The sequence below is a fragment of the Phyllostomus discolor genome, chromosome 10, assembly GCF_004126475.2.
Source record: "Phyllostomus discolor isolate MPI-MPIP mPhyDis1 chromosome 10, mPhyDis1.pri.v3, whole genome shotgun sequence".
Classification (NCBI taxonomy): domain Eukaryota; kingdom Metazoa; phylum Chordata; class Mammalia; order Chiroptera; family Phyllostomidae; genus Phyllostomus; species Phyllostomus discolor.
In genome coordinates, this window is record NC_040912.2 from 88,760,639 (window position 1) to 88,786,534 (window position 25,896).

The window sequence follows — 25,896 nt, forward strand, 5'->3', positions numbered from 1 at the left end:
GCTGTCTGGAGCCTCCAACCAGCTCTGGGTGGATGGGCTGAGGAAGAGAAGCAGAAAAGCTAGGACGAGGGCAGGCCCTCTGGCAGTTTTCCTGTGTCTCAGTCACACACCCGACACCCAGAGGACCCACCAGTTAGTGCAGGAGTGGAGAGCTGCGATGGGAATTTTGCCAGAATTGAGTACCCACAACAAGTTCCTGGCAACCTGCTCCGTGTGCAGAGGCGTTTGCCATAAAAGCAAAGTGGTCCCAGGTAGGGAGCTTCTGGACGGTAACCAGCACCGAACCCCTTAAGACAGCATGCCTGTGGCCGGAGGGGGCGGGGTGGAAAGGAGGGAAAGCAGTAGCTTTTCATCTATTTTACATTTACGCTCAAGTAGTCGATTACAGATCAACTGTATTTTCCTTTAGCATTTGGGGTCACGTCTCACAACTAGATTCGTTCATCTGTAATTTCAGTACCGTTTGTCAGTCTTAACTGGCTCCTGGTGAACTTAACAAAAATGGAGGTTTACCGAGTGTGCCATCGGGAGCCGCCTGCCCCTCAGAGGATCTGCAGTGCTGTCCAATGAACGTTATCTGTCGCCTGCTGATTCTGTCATTGTAAACACCTCTACAATTGATCTGATATTCTTTATTGTCTGCTTTACCCTAGCTCTGTTACGATACGACTCCAGTGTGTTGAATCATTTCCTTAGTAGCTTTTCTGCTTCCAGTCCTGACCACCTGCCAGTCGATTCATCCATAGAGACCCTTCCAAAAGGTCAATTATCAGTTTACAGGACCCTCCCTCCACTCCCTGTGCCCCCACCCCACACCACTCGATGCCCCTCAGTTCTGTCTAGGATAAACCTGAAGTTCAAAGTTCTTCGAGTGGCGGACAGGACTGTGTATCCAGTTAGTCCCCAGCCCGCATTTCCATTCTCACTACTATCCTGTCTGCACTTCCATGCCCACCCCCACACACCATGCCCCCCTTCCGTTCTGGTGAACTTCGGGGATTCCTTCCAAACTCCCCTGGGGCAGCACCACCCTCAGCTCTTTCTGAACCTCCCTCAGAGCTCCGAGCGCCTATTCATTCTGCTGTCCCTGCCCGCAGGGCCTCCTGAACTTGGCACCCTCTGGAGCTGCCCCGCTCCCTCCTCCGCCCGCCCTGAGGTCTGGGGCAGCTGGGCTGTCTTTCTCATCCACCGAGGAGCAGGCCTCCCCCTCAATAGCAGGCGCGGAAGGAATAGCAATCCATTAGCCGGTGAACAAATGAGTCTCTTAGCCTCCTGATAAGCTGTTTTATTTTATATTCTAAAACCATCCTTCAGGAAATACAAAACCCAATAAATGCTGTCCTGATGAAATTGTAATAATAGTAGTAGTAATAGTAGTAATAATAGTAATGTTGATTTATCTCTGGGACTGTACCATCATCAGTACTTTGGTAGAATAAAAACTGGTTTTGAAGATCTTAAACTGAGGTTAAAAAACAGGAAAATCAGCCCTGGCTGGCATAGCTCAGTGGATTGAGCGTGGGCTGGGAACCAAAGTGTCCCAGGTTCGATTCCCAGCCAGGGTACATTCCTGGGTTGCAGGCCATAACCCCCAGCAACCGCACATTAATGTCCCCCCCCCCTCTCTCTCCCCCCTCCCTTCCCTCCCTAAAAATAAATAAATAAAATCTTAAAAAAAAAAAAAAAAACAGGAAAATCCATAAAGTGCAAATGGCAGCTATGGACCAAAATATAAATAAAGCAATAATGCAGAAAAATAATTCTCTATAGTGCCTAATTCACCCCAGCCATAGTGGCGACTCCTGAGTAAAAGCCCTATGCCCAGTGAAGTTTTGTGTTTCCATAGAAAACAAAATACACAAAAACTTCTTTGCAGGTGTTTACTGAGAATAAAATATCTCTGTGTCCTTTTAATGTGGTCTTAAAAATAGCTTTCTGTGTAATTACTCAGTTATTCTGAAGACAGGGATGAGCACACAGGGAGGTAATTAAGGATTAAATACCATTACAATGTATCAATATTATAAATAATTGAGCATATTCTGTGTGTCCTACAAAATGGATCTAACTTAAAGCTGAAAAATAAAATTAAAGGCAAAGGTAATGAGTCAAAGGAAAGCGCTTTTCTAAGATTGTATCTTTGCTCTAAATCCTTTATGGATTTTCAATAGCAAAACATTTAACGTTAAATATTTGATGACTGTGTTACAATCCAAAGGGAATGTGAGGACTTACTTAGATTGGATTCTGCAAACTGAAAGACAGATGGTGTCACGTGTATCAGAAGCTTGAGAAAATATCAGGATTTGAAAAACAATTAGTTTTTAAACATTCATTGAAATGCATTTTCTATTCTCTCTGCCTTTTGGTCGTACGAATCAGAGGAAATACATTCATTGCCCTGTGGACCCTTAAATTTTTCTTGTATGTACATTCCATTTTCACCTTTTATTTCTTTCTCCACAATCCTTTTGCATTGAAAAAAGCTCTATCATTTGCTAAATTATTAACCTCAAGTTACTTTCTCCCATAAATTGAATCTTCTTTCTTGAACACTGCCCTTTAATATTTATATGTTATGGTGTGTACCATGTTAGCTAGCATTTGCTAAATTAAAGACATTTATATATAGATCTGTGTAAATAAATAATTTTTTCATGTGTATCTGAGAATTTTCCAATGTTTAGAATGTCTATACAGTAAAATGGAGATGTTGAGTCATATTAATCCAATGACACATTAAAAAGCAAATAATTGCATACCAAAAAAGTACACTGGTTCTGGACCATGACTGGTTTTACTGGTTCTCTATGACGTAAGTGGAGGAATTTGGGTTAAGAGTCTGGAAACATCGTTCTCAATTGCACATTGCTACAACATGCAAAACCTTGATCCCTGGACTTACATCGCTGAACAGGGTGGAGTCCGGCCGAGATGGTGCCGGTCTCCTTTGTGAAGTCGAGTACTGGCCACAGACAGTGTGGGCAAACATCACCCTTGAGTAATGGAGTAAAATCCAGGCTTTTGTCACCACAGTCACCAGAGTCAGTGCCCCAGGACGGCACCTGGGTGCACAGGGCAATGAATGTATTTCCTCTGAGAAATACAAATACCATCGCTGTTTTGACAGGCATGGATACGACTCTAGCCCAGGTCACTCTTTCCATCTCCATGCTTAATCAGCCAACTGTGCACCCAGCAACTTCATTGGATGTAGTAAGCCTCTCACATGTAACATGTTAAAAACCAATCCCTGACCACCCCCCATAAAACCAAACAAAGGGAAACGGAAACCTGCCCCTTCCTCCTGTCTCCCTGCCTCAGTCCGCTCAGCCTTCTGTAATAATAAGCTACCGCAGACAGGGCTGGAGGAGACAACGAAAACTCATTTCCCGCAGTTCTGGAGGCGGTGGAGTTGCAGATGGAGGGAGGTACTGGGCCACTCAGACTGGTGAGGACTCTCTTCCTGGTTGTTACTCTCATGTGTCAGGGAGAGAGAGGAGAAATGGGCTCTCTGGGGGCTCTCTCATAAGGGCACTAATTCCCCTTAGGGGGGCTCCACCCTCATCACCTAGTCACCCCAAAGCCCCTCACTCCTCCTAATTCCATCAAAGTGGGGGTGAGGATTTCAATATAAGAATTTGGGTGGAGGGGGCAAATATCAGTCCATGGCATCCCTGTCTTAGCAAGTGACAGCTTTGTCCTTTGCTCTTACAAAATTGTGGGGTTCATCATGAATCTTGTCAAAGATCCGATCTGTCCACAAGTCCAGCCTTACTGTCCACATGCATCCTGCATCTGACCACTTTCCCATATCTGCTACCAAACGGGTCCACCTCCAGCACCCCCCCCCCCATCTTCCTCACGTCATAATCCCTGAACGGGGTGGGGGGCACAATGACCATTTGAACATGCAAATTATATCCTGCCACTCTGGTGCTCGTAACCCCCCATTGCTCCCTCAAACACTCCGAATCCCTTGCAATGAACTAAACAGTCCCTAGTGATCTCACCCGTAGGCAGGACCTTGGGCCAGCCTTCCTCTCCTTTGCTCTGCTCCATTCACACTGGCCTTCTTGCTGTTCTTCAAATGCCCCACCCGCATTTCTGTGCAGGAAATTCACACTTGCTGCTGCTTCTCCTTGGATCTCCATGACCTGCCCACTTTCAGAGAAAATGCTCCTGAAGGCTTTCTGTGGAACCTCGGCCCCATCTCTGCACTGTCTCTCTGACTTCTCCACCCAAAGGGCCAGGTTCATACAGCGCTGTACCCCTAGGGGGCGGTACCATGCTGGGATCTTACTGAACTCTCTACATTTGCTGAATGAAGGAACTTATCGTTTGAGTATGGGCCTTCAGTCCTTACTACTGACTATGGACCTTATTACTCTGGTCACATCTGGATGGATAGCAGGCTCATCTATCTAGAAAAACCCCTTTTCCCATGTGTGCTACGGTTCCATGTTCAGTGGCAAGGTAGTGGACACCAGGCTAGAGTGGTGTTTATAAACTTCAGTGCTCTTGGTAGTTTGGACCAGATAACTCTCTTCATTGGGGGACTGCCCTCTGCCCTGTAGATTGTTGAGTAGCATCCTTGAGTTCTAGCTACAGGATGCTGGATGCCAGTAGAAATCCCCGTTCCCCACTGTGATAATCAAAAAGGTCTCCTGTCTTTGCCAAAAGCTCTCTGGAAAGGAGAGGGAGGGACTCACCTCTCACCTACAGGGTCTTGAATTCTTCCTCCACCTTTGAGGGTTATGGGGTTTCTTATAGGGATTTATAATTTTGCCTTCCCCCAACCACCCTTCTGCCTGAAACCTAGGAAACAGGGGGATCTTCCCTCATAGAGACTCAGGTTTCTCCCACAGTCTCATGGCTTCAACTTCAATTTCCCATGGCATGCAATCGAATTACTTTCTTCTTTCTCTTCTTATTTGAAAGCCCCTTTCATCCTTCCCTGAGTTCATTCCTGCAAGAATCTAGAGTAAAAAAAAAATTTTTATCAGAATTGGTCAAGTCTAGCTCTCAATTTTTAAAGGGAGCTTGTGGAATTCTGCAATCACTTCTATCTTTCACAAAGAAGAGCTCTCAAGGCCTCTTTCTCATGAGACTCCAGGAACTCTGATACATAAAACGACTCTCCCTCATAGCTGTCATCTGCCCTCCTTCTGATGCACGGGACCCGGCGGGCAATCGGATGACAAGCCCATGGGGGTTATTTTAGAAGAATAAAGCTACAGCAGTCTTTCATATTTACCAAAAACGATACAATTTGGTTTACAGTCTTCAAGAACATTGTAAGCATTCTGAATGTGATGTACAGTGCTGCTCAAGGACCTCAGACACACATTGTGTTTCATTGAGAAGGATAAGTAATTGCGGTGAGACATGCAGCAACGATTCCTTTCCTTCCATTCAGAGGGATTTTACACTGATCATCATTATTAAATGAGATAAATATTTGCATACAGTACAGTGTATGATCCCTTCATTAGGAAATATTGTTATTTTAAAAATACGAATTGGGCCCTGAATCATGAGAGGGTTTTTTTTTTTTAAAACATTTGATTTTAATGAGGCATTGAATATGTATTTGCTTTTATGGGATGCACATATTTGGAATATGGCTGTATTTGTCAGCATAAGAATGATTTAAATTTCCTTTAAATAGACTATTAGGATGCAGCTGTTCTTGCTGACAGGTGCTTCCGAAGCATTACAAAAGACGCGAGTACAATACGTTTTGAAAATGTAATGCTCTTGCCTCTACTCCCATTAGGTTGAGCAGATCCCTTACCTTTGTCAAGCAGATACACGGAGGCAGTTCTATAGTCGGTGGGCATCACTTCTGTCTGATCATCTGAAAAGTGCGTGGCAAGATCCAGAATAAGGAAAAGTAAAAATCAATATGATTTGTGTGTGTGTGTGGAAAATGCTGCATGAGCTATTGAGTGATAAAAGTAAACTGGGGCCTCAGGACGACTCTTTGCTCTGAAGCCTTGTTTTGGGATTACCTGTAACTGACATGTAATTATCATGGAAGAGCTTGAACGCTAGCACCATGTTTTACTTGGTTTACAGCATCTCCCTTAAACTTCCGTTAGCACCCCTGCCTCCAGTTCCTGTGGGTCACTGATAAAATTCATATTCACTTGTTCTTTTGGTGGCATGATTTTCTTAGACTTTTAAAAAAATTTTTTAAAGATTTTATTTATTTATTTCTAGAGAGGGAAGGGAGGGAGATAGAGAGAGAGAGAAACATCAATGTGCGGTTGCTGGGGGTCATGGCCTGCAACCCAGGCACGTGCCCTGACTGGGAATAGAACCTGCGGCACTTGGTTCGCAGCCCGAGCTCAATCCACTGAGCCACGCCAGCCAGGGCTGATTTTATATTTTAAATATCTTTTTTTTTCTGCACAGAATGAATTTAAATATTTTTTAAACTTTTTCTTTTTCTTTTTTAATTTAAATAGATTTTATTTTTTATATTTTTTTCTGTTTTAATGATATAATTTTTTAAAGATTTTTTTAAAGATTTTATTTATTTATTTTTAGAGAGGGAAGGGAGGGGGAAAGAGAGAGGGAGAGAAACATCAATGTGAGGTTGCTGGGGGTCATGGCCTGCAACCCAGGCATATACCCTGACTGGGAACCGAACCTGCGACACTTTGGTTCGCAGCCCGAGCTCAATCCACTGAGCTACTCCAGCCAGGGGTGAATTTAAATATTTTAATGGGGCTTATCTGAGAATAGGGATGGGAACACTGCTGTTGAGTGAGTTAAACCAGACACTGGGCTAAGGACTCGGCACACACATCCCTGTGGCTGCATTACTATTTTGATCATTTTGAGATCCCTTCTTTTAATACCTGTCACATAGTGTCTGCTCCCCTCACTGGCTGATTTGAGATTGAGGAGTTATATGTAATTGATATCTTCCGGAAAATTATCAGCACCGTGGATGTCGGTCATCATGGCGTTGGTGACCTCTCAGAATAGAAGTAAAAACAGCCGATTGGATCTATGGCTGACAGTCAGCCGAGCGTCATGGGGAAAGGGGGCCTGAACCCGGTACGTTGTCTAGGCTCTGAGGAGGCAGACGAGGAGGGGCATGTTTCCGAGTGTCTGTGGGAGATGCAGGATTCCCAGGTCCTCATCGGTACTGTTGGCTGGGACGTGTGAGGTCCAGGAGGGAGCAGTTAGTGTAGGCAGAGCTGGGGCTGCAGAATGGGGGTCCGCACACAGAGGAGACATGTGGTACCCTGCTCAGGGGGCTGAGCCTTTTCCAACAGTGGGTGGAAATTGGAAGTTTGGTGAAGATGTTTTTTAGGGCAAAAATCCTACTTCATACTTTTTGAAACATGACGTGTAATTTTATTTTGGTGAAGATGGTTCTTTTATTAAACTTATTGGGGCGACATTGGCTGGTAGGATTATGTAGGTTTCAAGGGTACGATTCTATGACACATCCATCAGCTGTACACAGCATTGTGAACCCACCACCCACAGTCAGACCTTCTTCCGTCACCACGTATGTGACCCCTTTACCCGTCACTGCCCCGCCCCCTTCCCTCTGGCAACTGCCACTCTGCTGCCTGTGTCCATGTAGCTTGTTTTGCTTGTTTTCCCTGTTTGTTTGTGTGTTGCTTTCAGTTTCATGTCCCACATACTCTGTTGATAATTTATATTCCACACAACTGAATGTTCATGAATCAGTTTGTACACTCTATACAACTTACCCCTGCCTCTTGCATTGCATTGCTTTTTTAGATAAAATGGATGGTACGTATACTTAAAGTGTCTCCCGAGGGTTGAACTGCCCATTCTGAGGACAGAGGACTTCATGGAACCTTTCGCCTTGGAAATGTCTTAGAAGATGAAATTTTGTTTAAATATACAAGTCAAGGGCAAACTGGAACTTTTTTTCTAAGTTGCTCAAAAGTGTGAAAAGTGTAGATAATATGTAGATTTGTAATATATAGATAATAAAAACATAAGCCAATAAAATGGCATTTTCAGGGAATAATAAGGACTACAAAACTAAGATAACACAAAGGTCAAGAATACATCGTGTAGCGACATTACATAAATAGAGAAGAGAGAGTATTCAACTCAAACTCAAAACAAAAGGCTACATAGTAGATCATTTCACACGCACTGACATTCTAGAAAATAAAAACTGTAGGGACAGAAGACTGATCGTTGGCGTTCCGAGGCATGAGGGGGAAGTAGAGGCTGACAACCAAGGGGCCCGAGAATTTTGTGGACGAAGGAACCATTCTTGACCTTGGCTATGCTGGTAGTTCAGGCATTTGTCAGAACTTACAGAACTGTCCATTCAAAAGGAAGAATTTTTACTCTACATAATAAGTGAATATATGAAAGTTGGGAAGGATGTTCTAAGAACATGACGGGAGTTGGGACTTGAATGGCGAGCCCCAGGTGGGAGGGTCTGTAAATGCAAATGGGAACCAGGAGGCACTGCTGTCCCGAGTCTCCTGTGGAGACATGAATGGGAAGAAATGGCCCCGGCACCACTGGGAACTTGATGTTAAGATGTGGTCCTCACTCCGGCTGAGGCTCGTGTGTGATTTGTGCTAATGTAGAAGGTCATTCTAGGTCTCAGACATCCCTGAGCCCAGAGGAGGAAACAGATGACAGAAACTAGAGCAATGGAGAAAAAAAATAAACAAACACTAAGAATAAATCCTGTCTTAATGTCACATCGGTCCATAATGGATGTTTTATTTCATTGTATGCATTTAGAATGATATCCTATCAGATTGACCAAGCAATAATGGTCATTATCTCTGTTTACATATGGAAAACAAGCATTCTTAATACATAAACGGAGAGGTGTGTAACAATACTTACACACCTCTTACACACCTCAGTGTATACTGTTGTTGTTAAAGGCTATCTAGCTAAATTTCTTTCTAAAAAGGTGAAAGTGAAAACATAATGATAAGTATTTTAAGGGCCGATGGTCTCAAGGGAGGAGAAAATGTATGAGAAGTGGTATGGAACAGTGGTGCTTGGGAGAATTTTAAAATTAGGGAAAAGACACAGGGTTCATATTTCAGCTCTGCCACGTATTAACTCCGGGACTGAAAACGTTACTTCATTTCTCTAGCTCCCCATGGATAAAGTGGGACTAGTAAGAATACTCAGAGCGTTCCCTTCGGGAAGTGAAATTAGATATGATGTTTGACACATTGCCTGGGATGGTAAGTGTTAGTTCTTTTTATTACTCAGAGCAGCCCGCTGGGTTAACTCAAGTTATATCTGGCATTTTGCACTCTGGTAAATGAGTGGAAGAAGTAAGTGAGCCATGGAAAAATATTTATTTCTTAAGTGCATGGCTAGGGTAAAGATCACAGGAAGGCATTGTTTGATAACACAAAAAAATGTTTTCCATCGCTTTTCTGCGACCGCGTAGCAGATGTAACAGGGACTCGGATTCCCACGGATCAGAACTCCAATTGGAGCTTGAACGCTTCTAGCCGTGTGATCTGGGGCGAGCTGCTTAATCTTGTAAAGCTCAGTTACCTCTTTTGTGTAACAAGCATACTAAAATTACGTTCCTCACAGAGTGGCTGTAAGAATGAAAAGAGAGCACGCTTAGCAGAGTGTCAGGCGCGTCCTCAGAGTTCAGCAGGTGTGGGCGTCAGCAGAGCGTGCTAGGGACACTTCCCCAAGGAACCTGGGGTCTGCTCAACACCGAGTGTTTTCCATGCACGGGGCACTGGGAGGAAAATGGGCATAAAGTCTAAGATGCAAAAGGCATGGTCTCTGCATTAGAGAATGTACTGCATTAGTGATGGGCTGGCCTCCACAGGAGAAGGGACCACCCTATTCTTCCCCGTCATTCTACAGCTTGGCACAGTCCCAGAACGTAGGTGCTCAACACCATTTTTAAATTAAGTAACCCTAATGGTGAGTACACATATCTCGTTTCCAGTGGAAACAGAGTTTGGGGGAACAAAGATGTAGTGGTGTTTACTCTGAGAAAGGGAGCAATCTCAATCTTGGGTGGTTGTTTTTCCTGCTCCAAATAGTACTGTGTTTTGGCTGCTTTTATGAATTGCCCACTGCTGCTGGTGGACTTTGCTCTTGTTATTATTGTAGTGGATATTATGGCTCCTTCCCACTCCACCACTGAATAATTCCTCTCGTTTCATGAGGCTACCTCTCCATCTTTAAATACCGTGGCCATTTATTTAGCGTATTGATTTTTAAAGTATAATGCCTGAACCAACATGGGCCTCATACCCTGAAACTTGTAGACATGAATATTATCGGCCTCCCCCAGACCTGTGGAATCAGAACTTCTAAAGGTGGGACCTAGAATCTGTGTTTTAAAGAGCCTCCAGCGCTCTGGCTACTGTGGCTCCGTGGACTGAGCAACAACCTTTGAACCAAAGGGTCACCAGTTCAATTCCCAGTCAGGGCACATGCCAGGGATACGGGCCTGATCCCCAGTAGGGAGCGCGTGAGAGGCAACCACACATTGATGTTTCTCTCCCTCTCTATTTTCTCCCTCCCTTTCCCTCTCTCTAAAGATAAATAAATAACATGTTTTAAAAAATAGCCTCCAGGGATTTTGTGGCACACAAGCATTTGAGAACCTCTGCTTTTAGAGCTCCCCCAGGCTGCGATCTAACTCTCACATGTTATTTGCCATTCTGCTGAGATTCTTGAAACAAAAACAGAATCTGAGCAGAATGGATTCTTACAGTGGAATGACACCCTTTTCCCCTGAGAGTGGGTTGCACGAAGTCCCAAGCTAAGGCAGGCCTTCCCAGCTTTCTCTTCTCGCGATGCAGCCCGACTTCTGCAAGTTATCCTCTTTAGCCCTTTAGATGGTTCAAAATCCCTTCTTTTTTTTTCTGGTGTTACACTCTCTTTTCAAAAAAATTATTTCTTTTCAATTACAGTTTACATTCAGCATTATTTTGTATTAGTTTCAGGTGTCTAGCATGGTGGTTAGACAATTGCGTAGTTTACAAAGCGTTCCCCTGGTATTTCCCGTACTCAACGGGTACCATGCACCGTCACTATAGTATTGTTGGCTGCATGGCCCGTGCTGCACTTTACATCGCCACTAACCCTCTTTCTTTAAGAGAGTTAATCTGAGAGGTACATCCCACATCACAGAGTAGGTTCCCCACTTTGTCCTGGAGGCTTCTGATGCCCTGGTGCGGCCAGTCTCTGTTTTCATCCCCATAGTCCCCACCTTCCTCTCTGTGTTCCAGAGTCCCCAAATGTGTAGCAATGTGTAATAGATTCGCATTGTGTCTCGCAGTCAGTGTGAGACCCTCAGAGGCCAGACTTTACTTGCATTTGGAGGTCATCCAATGAGCCTACTTGGAGAAGAGGGCCTTCACATTTTCCTTTTAGAACTTTGGGGGCCGCAGCTGTTGCAGAAGATGAGAAAAGTAAGGTGATAAATATTGGACGTGTGACATAAATATCACTTTCTATTCCTGACAGCAGGAGGGCAGCTTTCCTTACCTAAATCTCTGGTCTGTCACCATTGTTTAAGAGTGAATTTTACCAGTCTTACTCATCGTTCTCATTTAGAAATCGCAAGAGATTTTTACTCTTGTTTCTTCATTTGTTTTTTGTTTGTGTTCGAGCTGTTTCAATGCTCATCACTAAATTACTTGATATCTCTTTTGATGTGAAATGTTTCACCCCAGGACACTGAAGAAAAATCTTGTCATGTTGATGATCTTGGTTGCATGCAGGATTGCAATATCCTATAGAAAAAACAACTACTAAAAACATGTTTTCTGGTTATTGTGCCATGCACTACCTATTTCCCCTAGATGTTCAAATCACCACAAAAATTGCTATAGATCAACCTCACACACCACATTGTGGGTGGTTGTAAGTTCTACTATAACCACATATGGTTAACCTATTCTAAATCTCTGTTTTATACAGAGAATATGATACTATAAGCACCTATTAAGTTGTCTTATTTTTTCCTCTGAAAATAATAAGGATGTGTATTATTGAAATAAAGAGAAGGATTAATCACTTGCAATTTTCCCTTCACCTATGGAAATACAACCTTTATTGCTGGCTTACGCAGTGGGGAGGTATCAAAATGAGTTCAGTGGACAAGGTTGAAAGTAATAAGAACGCTCTGTCAAATGCCCTGCCAGAATGACAAACTTCCCCGCGCCGTCTCGAGGAGCGCCGGGTTGTGTGCTCCTCAGCTTCAGACAACAGAAATCATTTGAGGTATTGTAGGGAAGAGTAATTCATCAAAGTATATACCTGGCAAACTGACAGGACTTCAGGAATAGGCTTTAAACTGACCTTCAAATATAATCTCCCCAGACCACACAGTAGACCCGGATCATTAAGAGAGCTGCCACTTTTCGTTGGTGAGCAAGCTGCTGCTGCCAGGGCTGCGGGATGCAGCCCGGGCCACCTCCGCGGCGGTGCTACAGGCAGACGCACGCCAGGCCCCACCCTCACCATGGAGTTCGCCGCACCTCCACCAGGCGGCCCTGTGCACCTATGGGCGTAATGCAAACCCTTTCTGTAAAGACATCCAGAAAACGTAGCTTTATCTTTCCACCACCTGCTCTCAGGGAGGCACACAAGTCGGAGGTGGCTGCTGAGTCGCGTGAGCCGCCCATGCGCCACCGCGTGGGGCGCTGTACAGAAACCAGAAGACTCTCCACCGACCAGTTAGAAGGCTAGTGTTTATTTAGTTTTCTGGTGATAGTTTTAATCTTCCCCTCCATGTTTCTGTGTCACCCTTGCCTGCTTGACAGAAACAGTTTCCTTTGCGCCCTGGCTCTCCCTTGGTTTCTGCCCATAGAGACACTAGCAGGAGATGGGAGGAGGAAGTTTGCTATTTGGGGGTACTTATCCCTGATGCCCTTCCCCGGGGATGCTACAGGATGGCTGCGTCTCTTGAGGAAAGCTGACCCTCGATCGCTTCCATCAGGTGGCCGGCTCCACGGAGCCTTTCCCCCCAGGCTCTGCTCGGCTACAGAAGAGCAATAACTGAGTCTCTGGGGTATGCGTTCTCCCATGCGGTCTCCTTATTCGCTGCTGGTACCTTTAAAAATAGTCACTTCCTTCAACACCCCCTAATTACTTCGAATTTATGGTGCTATTTCATAACAGGGTCCAGATGCACGGATTAATTAATTTATTTTAATAGCTCATTTTTATTGTGTTTTCTCATTACCATTTGCACCTCCATCCTTTCTTCCACCTTCCCTGTTGTCTGAGTCCATGAGTTCTTTTTCTTTTTCTTTTTCCTTTTCTTTTTGCTCAATCCCTCCATTCCCCTGCTCCACCCCACCCCGAACTATGAGCCTGCTCTATCAGACTCACAGATTTCTTGATGTAAAAATAACAAAAAACAACATTCTCTATGGTTGAGGCATAGCTAAGGGAGCTGCTTAAATTAAGCATCAGCCTCCATATTATAAGATGAAAGATTGCAAATATGGGTTTCATGGTAAGTATAGATTCTCTAAAATTGTCATGATTTCAATACTTGGCTGTATCCCTTTGGAAATCATCAAAATGGTGCAATCATTTTTTTAAGGTTAATATGTTAGAAAAGTGTAGAACCTATGTGTCCAAATTAAGTTTCATTTATGTAAATTCTTTATAATTTACAGAAACGATAGTTGTACTTAACATAAATTTTGTCATTATTTTTCAAAATTATATTTTGCAATACATTGGAAAGTTCAAAAAAAGAAACCTACTCTGTGCTTCTAAGAGACCTAGAATGTGTTTGACAAATTTATCATTTAAGTAGGGTAGGGAGCCAAATAGTAATAATGAGTCAACCAATCTACTTTCTTCTAAGCTGCGGGGAAAGGTACTAGTCACACCAATTGTAAAGACAGTAGTGATAAAAAATTGCTTGCCTGACTCTTTTGTATTTCAACCAATCTTTGCATGCCAAGTTGAGGGGAAGTGGATTTTGAATACCAAGACCTTGTTTATAAACTTTAAAAACACCTACATGAGTTATAAAAGTGGCTTGAAAATATCCATCATTTATGAAATATACCCTTACAATCAATAGTGTCCCTAGGCATGATATATTTGTATAAATTCATTACTACATCACACCAGAAAATACATTACTTCTGTCTTTCAAGACAACATTAGCAACTGTGATCACCAAAAACACGAATGAAGAGTTTTTGTTGCCAGAGCAAGAATTGAATCGTCTTCAGGATATTTTCTAGGAAGACTTACTCTTTCCACAGTGGGAGCTTTTTACTACTTCTGGTCACCCTGACAGATGGAGGAGTGGTACCCGACTTCACCTTCTGAGAGTGCTGAGGCGTCTCTCAAACAAAGTGTATCTAAATGTGCATATATTGTCCAACTTAAGCAAAAGAATGAATTTACTCTCATTTAAAATTAATGTTGAGGATCAAGTAGAGCAAAGTGACATATCTATTAGGAAAATACCCAAATAGGAAAATGATATGTTACGAACTTCAGTGCATTTGGTCCTTCACAGTATAAACGTGTGTCAAGAGTGGACATCAGTGAGCCCCTGGGCGTAAAGAAGGGACGGGCCCTAGTGCCTCTGAGACTTGATAGGTCACCAGGTAAACCACCATAGTGTCAGAACAAGTAACAAGCAAAGCAGACACGACACATGTTTTACAACTCTCTGAACTCCACTAAACCCCGGCTTTCTGTCTGTCGATGCTCTGGCAGCACCTTGAATGTTCACTTGAGACACCAGCCATAATATTGTAGCAGCAGCATCTGGCTAACCCGGTCAGGGTCAGGCTATGAAATCCTTCCAGAAGCTTCTGAACACAGGACCAGTGCAGAGCTGATGGCCAGGGAGACAGCTCGTAGGGTTGCAGGGAACTGAATTCTCTAGATTCGTACACCCTGTCCTTGTGGGGGGCAGGAGCACTTTTACGACATTTCTATCGGGTCCAAACTGGAAAGATCAACCATTTCACTATTTCATTTGAACGAATATATACTTGTTCTTATTTACTAAGCCTCTGACACTGATGGAAGACAATAATACATAAAATGATTAATAGTTGCTGGTTCTGAGACTTGTCCTTTTGATTAAAATTTTGTTAGTTGCTAATAACTGATCTTTCGCAACATTTAATTGTTAAATCACTAACCATGAATTTTGGTATTTCTGATTAGGCCATTTCAAATTGTATATTACAACTAATCTGAAGGGATTAGTTGTGCGTGTGTGTATGTGTCTACAGACCATATAACAAAAAAATTCAATTTTTGGAATTGATTCTGTTCCCCCTTTAATAGTATTCTTTCCTCATCTGTCCTTAGCTGCCAATACACAGGACATATTTAACCACAAAATTACACCCATCCACCTTGTGCAGAACAATTTTCTCTCTGCTGTTAAGTTATAATTTCAATTGAATTTTATCTCTGACATTGAACTTTTGTATCTTTATTCACCATCCAGACCACGGCTATTGTTGGTAGAAAGACAATGGGCACCTGGCATAACCTTGGCACATTACAGACCCCCAATAAGTACTTGTGAATGAATGAATGAATGAATGAGTGGTTGAAAGATCTTCCTTCTAGAATTTCAGTGCTCAGTTGATAGCCAGGCCTGTGCTTATTGTATGTGTAGCCTTCTCATTTTACCTCACCAAAACATTCTTTAAATTAAGAACATCATTTACGTTACTTTTGTTCTGGTAGGGATGATAGAACAGCAATGTCATAAATATTAATATCCGGGAGCTGTGAGGAACTCTAAAACAAAACAAGCAGTTTTTCTGTATAAGAATGCAGTACATGTAGTCACTTGTATTGTTAGGAGATTAAAGTATTACATAATGAATGCATATTTTGCTATTCGATTTCTCAATAGAGACAGAAATAACAGTAAGAAATCGCAAATAACTTGGATTCAGCCTTGAAAAGTGTTCGTGAACCCAGAAGCCCCATGTGTCCAGTACCCATTAATGAGAAATCCTTGAGAGAAATTTCCAGCAAAGAAACTGTTGACGCAAGAACTTTGGGTTAGTCCTTAGTCTTTGCTTCTTTAGACAAAGAAGCAATCTTGGCAGACCATTTACTGTAAGCTTTCAATAGAGTCTTATTCTTCTTATGCCATGAAAACTTTAATTTTCTCAATCTGTTTACTGGAAAGGGCAAAGGTGTCTTCTGTATGACTTAGGCGAGTGTTTCAATCATTCCAGTGGCTTACAACCTTGACACTAGGAAAGGTTTTGTATTTGTTAAAATTATTGCAGATAATTGTTTTTATTTGCTTAGTGTTGAAAACTAAATTTACCAAAGCTGATTTTGTTTAAGATCTCGTGGCAATTAATCCCTGACCATGACCCCTGTACTGTAGCTATGATTAAGTGAATCTGATGAGAAGATTCCGTGGTTTCTTCAGAATTAAGAACACATATAATGATATTTCCTTGCAAAACTCACCTTGCAAGTAAAATATATAAGTATCTAACAGATTAACTTTAAAACATAGTGCAAATTTTTATTTGTATAAAGATATCACTCATGTAGTAAAATAGCATGCATGGTCTTTTTTTTAAAAAAGGATTTTATTTATTTATGTTTAGAGAGAGGGGAAGGGAGGGAGAAAGAGGGAGAGAAACATCAGTGTGTGGTTGACTCTCAAGTGCCCCCCACTGGAAACCTGGCCCACAACCTGGGCATGTACCCTGACTGGGAACCGAACCAGTAACCCTTTGGTTTGCAGCCCTCAACAATCCACTGAGCTGCACCAGCCAGAGTGCATTGTTTTTTTTTTTTTAATCAAGTAATGAATGTGTATTATTTTAAAGAAACAGATTGTTTTAAAAGTTGTACAACTGAAAACAGCATTGCCTCACTCATTCCAACCCTTTACCCCCCAACTCTCTAGACGCAATCTCTAGCGATTCTGCAATTTTTATAATGAATGTGTCATCTATAAATAATAGACTATTTTCATTTTCTCCATCTTTAAGGTATTTTGCACTGGTTTCCATTTATGCCACCTCTCTGCAAAATTTGCAAATATATTTCTATTAAACATCCATGAATTTGACACCATTTTTTTTCACATCTGGGGCCCATAGTATAGGAAATGATCAACTGTATGAGTACTCTCTTGTTTTTCAGTTTTTCATTAGTACCTCTTAAAATTAAAACCTACTTCTAAACTCTCCAGCAAAGTTTTCAGTGTCTTTCAGCATAATCAAAGTTATAAAGTAAGTATGCGTGTCTGTGTGTGTTTTTCCCCTCGGGCCCTTTCCCCGAAAGGAAATCCCGAGGCCCTTGCTCTCTTTCTCACCCTGCGAACTGCCCACCACCTGCAATAGCAAAGCTGGCCTCTCCCCCCAAACTCCTCCATCGGGGCACAATCTCCTAACCTCCCCCAGGAACCCTCCTGTTTCCCAGGAGCGTGAACCCACTGCAGCTGGAGCCTGCCCGGTGCCCTAAGCGCTTGGTCCCAGGGCCTGAGCGGAGTCAGTGACCCTCCGCAGGGAGGGGAGGCAGCGGACAGCCTGGGGTGGTCTCAGCCTCAGGGGCAGGTAACAGAAGCGCAGGCGAATCGGGCCCCGGGCGCAGGTGCAGCAGCCACGCTCCCCGAGGAAGGCGGGTCTCGCGGGATCTCGGGAGTCCTGGGCGAGAAACACCTCGTGGCCACGTGCCGGAGACCCCACGTGCCAGAGACCCCGCGTGCCAGGCCTCTTGTCTTGAGTTCTGGCCCACGCCACCTGGGAGGCAAGCCCCAGCCCTCGCGGATGCCTGGCCTCTCGAATTCAGAGTCACAGGAGGTGGCAGCGTGCTCCAAAGGCCGGAAAGGTATTTCATACATATATAATTCGCCCCCCGGACTAGCCTTCCTGCAGTCCTCCGTCTCTGACCTTAACGCCTGTGAAATTTCTGAGCCAGAGGTAGGGGTGGTGAGGGGGGGCCTGGCTGTGGTCCAGGACCGTAGAGTCCAATTTCCCCTTATACAGAATTTCAACCTTCCCCTCCTCACCCCAGCCCGCCCACACCTTGACCTTCAGAGATTGCTGTTTTCTTGAATCCCTGAACTCTTAGCATTTAGCAGGGGTTTGCTGTGTAAATAGACTCCGCGCCGCACCCCTCAAAGCCAGCCTGGAGAGTTTTCAGCTTTCTCGGCTGTGCTAAACCAGCCAGCTCTCTGCTTTCCAGAATCTCGTTCATGGACTTCTTTCTGTCCTGTCTTCCCTACCTTTCGGTCCACATACAGTTTTGCCTTTTGAGAAAATGCTTCATGGTCTCAGTGGAATTTCATAAAACACCTGTGGCTTCTGTGTAGTCTCCTGTATTCCCTTTAAAATCCTGTGATACCGCAGTATGGGTACCAGTCCTCAAAGAATGCTTCTTTCGTTGTATTGTGTTGGTCCAAAAGCCCGTTATGTTTTTTTCATTGCGGCGGCTCTGTTAGTGCTTAGTTGTCCTTAACTTCATTCGAGACAATATTGTCAGATTGCACTGTGACAGCTCTCAAACCAGTGTGAATTTTCTAAAAAGCTTAACAAAATTGGTGAATTTTTGTGCAGCCATTTTAACATCGAAGATGGAAAAAGATCTGCAACGTTTTCAGCATATTATGGTTTATTATTTTAAGGAAGGTAAAAACACAACTGAAATGAAAGATGTGTGCAGTGTATGGAGAAGGTGCTCTGACTGATCGAACGTGTCAGAAGTGGTTTGTGAAGTTTCTTGGTACTATTGACACTTTGGCCAAAGAATTCTCTGCTGTGGGGCTGTCTTTTGCACTGGAAGATGTTTAGCAGCACCCCTGGCCTCTACCCACTATCAGCCAATAGTGGGAGAGAGCCAAGATACTGAAAATATCCAAATCAATAACTTTATTGGTGAAAATGAAAAATGTGTCTTTTATTTTAACGGCAAACACTGAACAGACTTTTGCCAACCCGGTGACATTCACAAGCAGAAAAGAATGGATTCTGGCCTCGGGCCATGATCCATGGAGTTTGCATGTTTTCATGTGTGTGTAGGTTCTCTCCGGGTGCTCAGGTTTCTTCCCGCCTCCCAGAGATGTGCAGGTGAGGTGAACTGTTGTGTCTCAAGTGTCGCCGTTGGAGGAGTGCGGGTGTGTGTGAGTGACCCCGCAGTGCAAGGGTGACCTGTTTCGGGTTGGTCTCACCTGTTTCTGAGCAGCGGGCATGGGCTGCGGCCACCTGTGACCCTAAACTGGGGTAAGTGGGGTGGAAAATAGTGACCTAACTTGTTTTTATTAATCGTTCTTACATGTCTGAATAGCTGGGATTTATTTTCATGTTTAATATTGGATATGTTTTGAGGTTTTTTTTAAGATTTTATTTATTTATTTTTAGAGAGGGAAGGGAGGGAGAAAGAGAGAGAGAGAGAAACATCAATGTGCAGTTGCTGGGGGTCATGGCCTGCAACCCGGGAATGTACCCTGACTGGGAATCGAACCTGTGACACTTTGGTTTGCAGCCCGCACTCAATCCACTGAGCTACGCCAGCCAGGGCTTGAGGTTTTTATTTATAAGTTTGGTGATGGTTTAGTGACTAGAAATATACAATGGAGACTTAACCCTTGTTTCTATCAATAAGCCTATTTATGGTAAAATCGGTTTTATTATACATCATTAAAGTCGAGGTTTTCAAGAACCTATCACCTCTTTCCTTCACCTGTCCCTTTAAGTGAGTACTTACTCTGAATTCCTATGTTTTCCCCTGGTTGGATAATATTCCACTGTATTGCTAGGCCATAATTTTTTAATGCAACCTCTGTTGTTAGTATTTAAGTTGTTCTTTTAAAGTAAATATAGTTCAACAGTCCTCCATGAAATTTGTATTATCTTTTAAGCATTGTTGCTAGAGGTATAATATTTATATACTGAAATTTTAATGGTGGTAATTCTAGGTGATAGGTTCATAGGTTATTTTCATTTCATCATTTAACTGTTTCCAAATTTCCAACAATGAATATATATCTACATTTATCATTTTAAGGGAAAAAAACTATACATGCTGTTTATAAAGTAATTTAAGCCCCCAGAGGAAAGACACTATTTTCACTGACTCAAATTTTGTCAAGTTCAGTGCTAGGAGGAGGGACTAGGAAATAGTAGATACTTGGCGCCTTTAACAGGAACCTAATCAACAATACAAACAAGCAAGCAAAATACAACCAAAGACATGGAAATAGAGGACAGGCTGACAGTGACCAGAGGGGAGAGGGGAGAATGAGAAGGGTTTACAGGAACAAGTACAAAGGACACATGGACAACAAACGGGGGTGGAAAAGGGAGAGAGGTGGGTAGGGCTGGGGGGGTGGGCTGAGATGGGGGTAAAAAGCAGAAAACTAGACTTGAACAACAATTAAAATTTAAAAAAAGAAAAAATTTTTTTTCAAAAAAGAAAAATATAGATACGTGGGCATGTCCAGGCTCTGGCTGTCGCCGAATGAGGAGAGACACGCAACAGGGGTGTTTGCGGTGCTCTGGACGAACCAGAGGCCACGTAAATGACGACCGTGCCACTCCATGATCCCTGCCTTTGCAGAATTTGGTGACCCCCCGAGAAAAGTATACAGCAGGTGGTTAACTAAACAGACCACTCGTTCGTGTGGCACAGTGGTGAAAACCGTCAACGTTTTGATACGAAATATGTTCACGAATGAGTTCTAGGGTGTTTACGGTAGTTTCGTAAGATCAAGCCAAAGCTACATTAATTTCTTCTGAAAACACTGTTGAGAGACCTCTCAAAAACTGGCTCACATCAAGAGATTTTAAAAGGCGGAAATCGGCTGTTAAAGTGTGTACACTATGGCAATGATGAACCTTTTAAAAATTAATTTGGTTTTGCAAGGGTTGGCCCTAGAGTTTCTCTATTTCTGCTTAAGAGAAGCAGTCTGCTTGTGGGTAGAGAGACATGAGCACATTTTTCTTAAAGTTGCGTTCGTCTGAGTTTATGGGGCATATTTGGGCTTATAAGGAGGGGCTGGGATGAGAGTGGGAAGCTGATGACACAGTGCCCAGGTCCGCCCTTGGGGTTGCCCCTGGTTATCACCCCAGATTTTATCCTACAAAAAAACATACAGGCAAAAGAGATGTTAACACCACTGTAATTATGCATCTACATACATAATTACAACATTTAATAATATATATCATATTGCTATATATAACATATAGTATATGCTATGCTATACTGTACTATGTATATTATACTATATAGTATATAACATTCTTTAGTATACTGGCTTAAGCACCTAAGAAGACTGGCTTCTGCCCATCAAAAGCAAAGTAAATCCCTTTATTCTTTATCTGTGTTGCCATTCATTGTTTCCCATTAAAGCTTGCTTATTTGTTCTTTAAAATTTTCAATTTTGTTTACTATAGAGGGTTATGTTTATATTTTGCTAATTCTGTTTTCTATGTAAAAGTATTTTGCTGTTGAATCTTCCAAAGCATTTTTGAACTTGGCACGGCTAACCTTATTATTTTGTATATTCCTCATTAGCCCACCGGCTTCTGGAGGGCCGGAAACTTATGCGATTCACTTTTCTCCTCTATGCCCAACATGGTGCCCAAATCCACTCCTTCAACAGATATTTACCGACCGTAGGATACACTCAGCCAAGTGTTAGACATTGGGAGTCTGACAAATCAAATGATTATGGAAGGTGAGTTTACAGATTCCTTACTGTCCCACCTAAGGTTGAGTGGGAAAAGAGGGCTTCCGTGCAGGCCGGCTGTAATTTACTGTAGGACAAACGGAAACTTGATATTTTAAAAGTATATAATTTTGACATGTATCCAGGAGGTCAAACATTTCGCACTGTCAACACAGGACACAATAGAAACCTTAGCAAATGCTGGATATTGGGCCAAAGGTAAACACATCACAGGCTGTGGACCCATCCCCACGTGAGCGAGAATGCGATTTTCCCCCCACGCACGAAAGCATCGGTGGGCCCAGGCAAGCATCAGTCTGCCATTTCGCTCCTTGCTTGACAGTCGGGCTCGGAAATTCACAGTAGGAGTTTGTTTCACATTCTTCTCTGTGGCTCATTTTCCACTTGGGGAATCCATTTCTCATCCATTTGTCCAAAACCCTGTAGCAAATGTGTCTACAGCAAATTCAAAATTGCCTCTCATCCATTTGTGGGCGACACATAAATAACGGAAGAGACATTAGAAAGTTCACTTTTCCTCTCCTTCCTCTGAAATATCTCTTCCCGTGGAAGCAAGAGTTGGAAATAATTGTCTATTCAGCAGCACTGTAATGGCTGTGAAACGTGATTGTCTTTTACCTCCCAGAAGTTCAGTGGCCCCACGAGACAGAATATTTTCTATTAGATAAAATAGAATCCTTCTGGGTTTCTTGATACACTTTCTCTTCGTGATACTCAATTCTTAACCCCTTTGGTTTTTTAACATGGATGCAATAAAGGAAGCTGAGGACCTCAAAAACATTTCGCTTCCGTGACTACAGACTCTACACTGAGCAGTAAAAACATTTCCTTTGGAGCCAGGGCTTGGTGACATTTTCGTGTGTGGAGAAAAATGAAATCAGTTCAAGATACACAGAAGCCCAGGGGGAACCAACTGCACGAAAGGTTATGTTTTTAATACTGAGAACTTCTTCCTTAACTGACCATAAATAAGATTTTTATTTTTTTCAGTTTTCGATATCTTATTTTCAACTCTTTTAAATTTGTGTGGATATTGCTAGCTTGCTGAAATCTCACGGGGACCGATGCTTATGGCAGACTTTGAAACGTCGCCAATAACCTGGAGATCTGGTTTAAGTCACAGAACAGAGTGTTTCGGCATAATTAGCAATTCGTAAATTCAGAAGAGTCGCTATTGCAAGAGTTAGAATTATAGAGTTAGAATTTCCTCCCTGTACTCGCCTATGTGTTTATTTTATTTTTATTGATTACACTGTTACAGATATCCTCAAACCCACCCACCCCCTTTGCCTACTCCGGCTGCCTCATCCCCCCTCCCCTCGGGCCATCCCCACACTGCTGCCTGTGTCTGTGGGTCACGCATGTATGGCCTTCGGCTAATCCCTTCACCCTCTTGCATCTTCTGTGTTTCTCTTTTTTGATTTCGCCTTCCACTCATGTCATGGAAGAAGTACACATGCATCATACTTTGCCTCCATCCTTTTTTAAAACATAGAAAGATAATAAATGGAATGGGGGCAATCTTAATAAACTGTGTGTGGGTTACAACATTACAGATGGAGTGATGCAAAGTCATTCTCGTGTTACCTTGTTGCCCAAACTGTGGGATGAAATAGATGCCAAGCTCCAAAGAGATCGTGATGTTTTCTTTTCTTTTGACTTTCCACATCCCCTGTTCTTGGAACCTAGACAGTTGCTAATGGGTGCATCATCATTTTTTTTTTGGTTATTTTCTTATGCTAGTTGACCTAGTCATGTCATGTGTGTTTCCTGAAAGTGGAGACCAGAGAAGCCTATTACTGTGGTTGCTCTGCGATTCCCCCTTCCTCCCCGAGTTCCCAGGCTCACACTCTCCAGGTTAGAGGAGAGGATTTGCTCCGGTTCCTTGTTTTCTTTTCCTCTTGATTTTAGAACAGCGGTTCGTCAGAGCATCGTATCTTTTTTTGTCTACAGCTAGAAAGTGATCATTAAAAAGATTTACTTTTAGCTGTCATACCTCACAGAACTGCTGCTGGCTTCCCTGACTCCGGGGCCACGAGTTGGCATCATCTGAATGTAAGCAGGGAGATTTATATTGAAATGCATGTCCCTTCTGCTTGAACATTCTCAGTCTGCATTCCAAATGGTTTTTGTGCACAGTAGTTGGGGAAAAGGGCGATAAAGAGAGGGGGAAAAACCCTGTATTTGGAATTGTTGTCTCCTAATTAACTCATTTTCAATGACTGTTTTTCATGATTAGCCAAGGATTTAGGTCTTTTTCAATAGACATTTTAATGTATACTTGAGGAGATTGCAAAGTGGCCGTCAATTTGAGAAATTTGAAGTTTAATCATTTTTTTCTGTTTCTACAAAGAAAATGTTAAAAGGTTACCTGCAAATTGGCATCAATGTAAATTATAAAAATGACTATGGTACGTTTTTAGCCTTACATTTTGAAGCTTTAGTTTTGACATTTGTCATTTGTACCTTCTCAATTAAGTATGTGATTAAAAGCAAATAAGCTAACAAAGCCTAAAATAGAGCTTCGTGGCACAAAACTACATAACCTCCTCGTCATCTACCATTGTCAGTAGTGAATATTGTAATGAGGAAATATGCTAATGTTTAGTGAAAAAAGTAAGCTACCAAACAACACTATTCTTACATTTGCAAGATTATTTACACACACACACACACACACACACACACAAATCTTAAGCATAAACACAGAATGAAACTCATGCTGTTTTGGTGTTTCTGGACTTCTACAATTAACTGCAGTCAGTCCCATGCTGCTAACAGTGGTGGTTCTGGTTTTCTTAGAATCCATGCTGACAATGTAAGGATTATAGATGATGCTGTTTAATCCCTCACTTTACACACAAGAAAATGAATTCAGTGAAAGTGTAAAAATGCTCCTCTCCATCAGTCCATTTCTAGCCATCAGATTTAGAACAGAGAAATTTGGACTCAGGGAGACATGGGGAGGGTTTTTCTAGCAGTAAAATTAAAAAAGAGATACTATTCATATTGTTCTTTCTTTAATTCTCCCTCCCTCTTTCCTCTTCCCTATCCTATCCTATCTTATCCTCTTCATTTCTCTTCTCTTCAAATACCCTTTTTACTACCTTGCAGAATCAGAAGGCCATCTAACCCCTAAGGCTGAATCCACTAGCCTGAGGAAGTTTCAGAGACTTGACTGTTTCTTCTCGCCTGTCTTGTTTTCAAAAGCACAGAAATATCAGGCTCATCATTTTGTTACGATTATTTATCTGACCATGTCATCATGACATAGTTTCAAAAATAATCCTTTGGTACTTACATTTATAAGATTGATAACAGATTATATAAAGTATGTTACAATCTTCATTTTAAATGAAGTATTCAAAATCTAAAGATTAATTATTTGGTTTTAATAATATCCTTTCCAGGCTTGGGGGAAGCTTAATAATTTGAAGAGCTTTCTGTTAGGAAAAAATTAATTTAGAATCGCTAATGTGTAATGAGGTTTAAAAGTCAGTACTAATGTAGGAAAGAAATCATTTCAGGTTGATTATTTGAAAAGAGCAACCAAATACAAATGTTCACAAAATTTGAAAATACCATCTTTGCAAATAATTTGTTTCTATTAGCCTCTTTCATTACCGTTTCTTAGGATAATTTCCAATAAAAATTTTTATACAGGGAAATGGAAGACCATTTGACCATTTCCCTGGAATGAATGTTCAATTTTTTTTTCAATTTTTTCATTGATTCTTAGAGAAAGAGAGGTGGGGGAGAGAGAGACAGAGAGGAAGAAAGGGAAACATCGATCTGTTGTTCCACTCATTTATTCATTCATTACAGCTGCTGCTTGTATTTCCATGTGGATCCCGACCAGGGTTGAACCCGCAACCCTGGCGTATCAGGACGACTCTCTAACCATCTGAGCTCCTCTGCCGGAGCCTCAGTTGTTGATATTTAAGTTCTTTTTCTCTAGCTTCTCAACTCCTTATTAATGTCATAAATTTGTAAATTTTAGGGTCATTGTCAACTTTGTAAACACCCCATTAAGTTCCTTTTAGTTCAGTATATATATGCTGAAAGATTTTAGAGCATTTCAAATTTCAAATACTCTTTCATTTCATAACCATTTTTACTTGTCCTGCAGAGGTGTATTCTGGGTTTAATGTTATCTTTGTTCATGTCAGTATATTTTGCCAAATGAGTAAACAGTA

At 42.2% G+C, this 25,896-nt stretch overlaps 1 protein-coding gene across 1 annotated transcript in view; it reads left to right on the plus strand.

The window, feature by feature from the left end:
* The window catches only part of CNTNAP2 (contactin associated protein 2), a 1,722,722-nt gene that overhangs the window by 620,132 nt on the left and 1,076,694 nt on the right, over positions 1-25,896 (plus strand). The window lies entirely within an intron of this gene.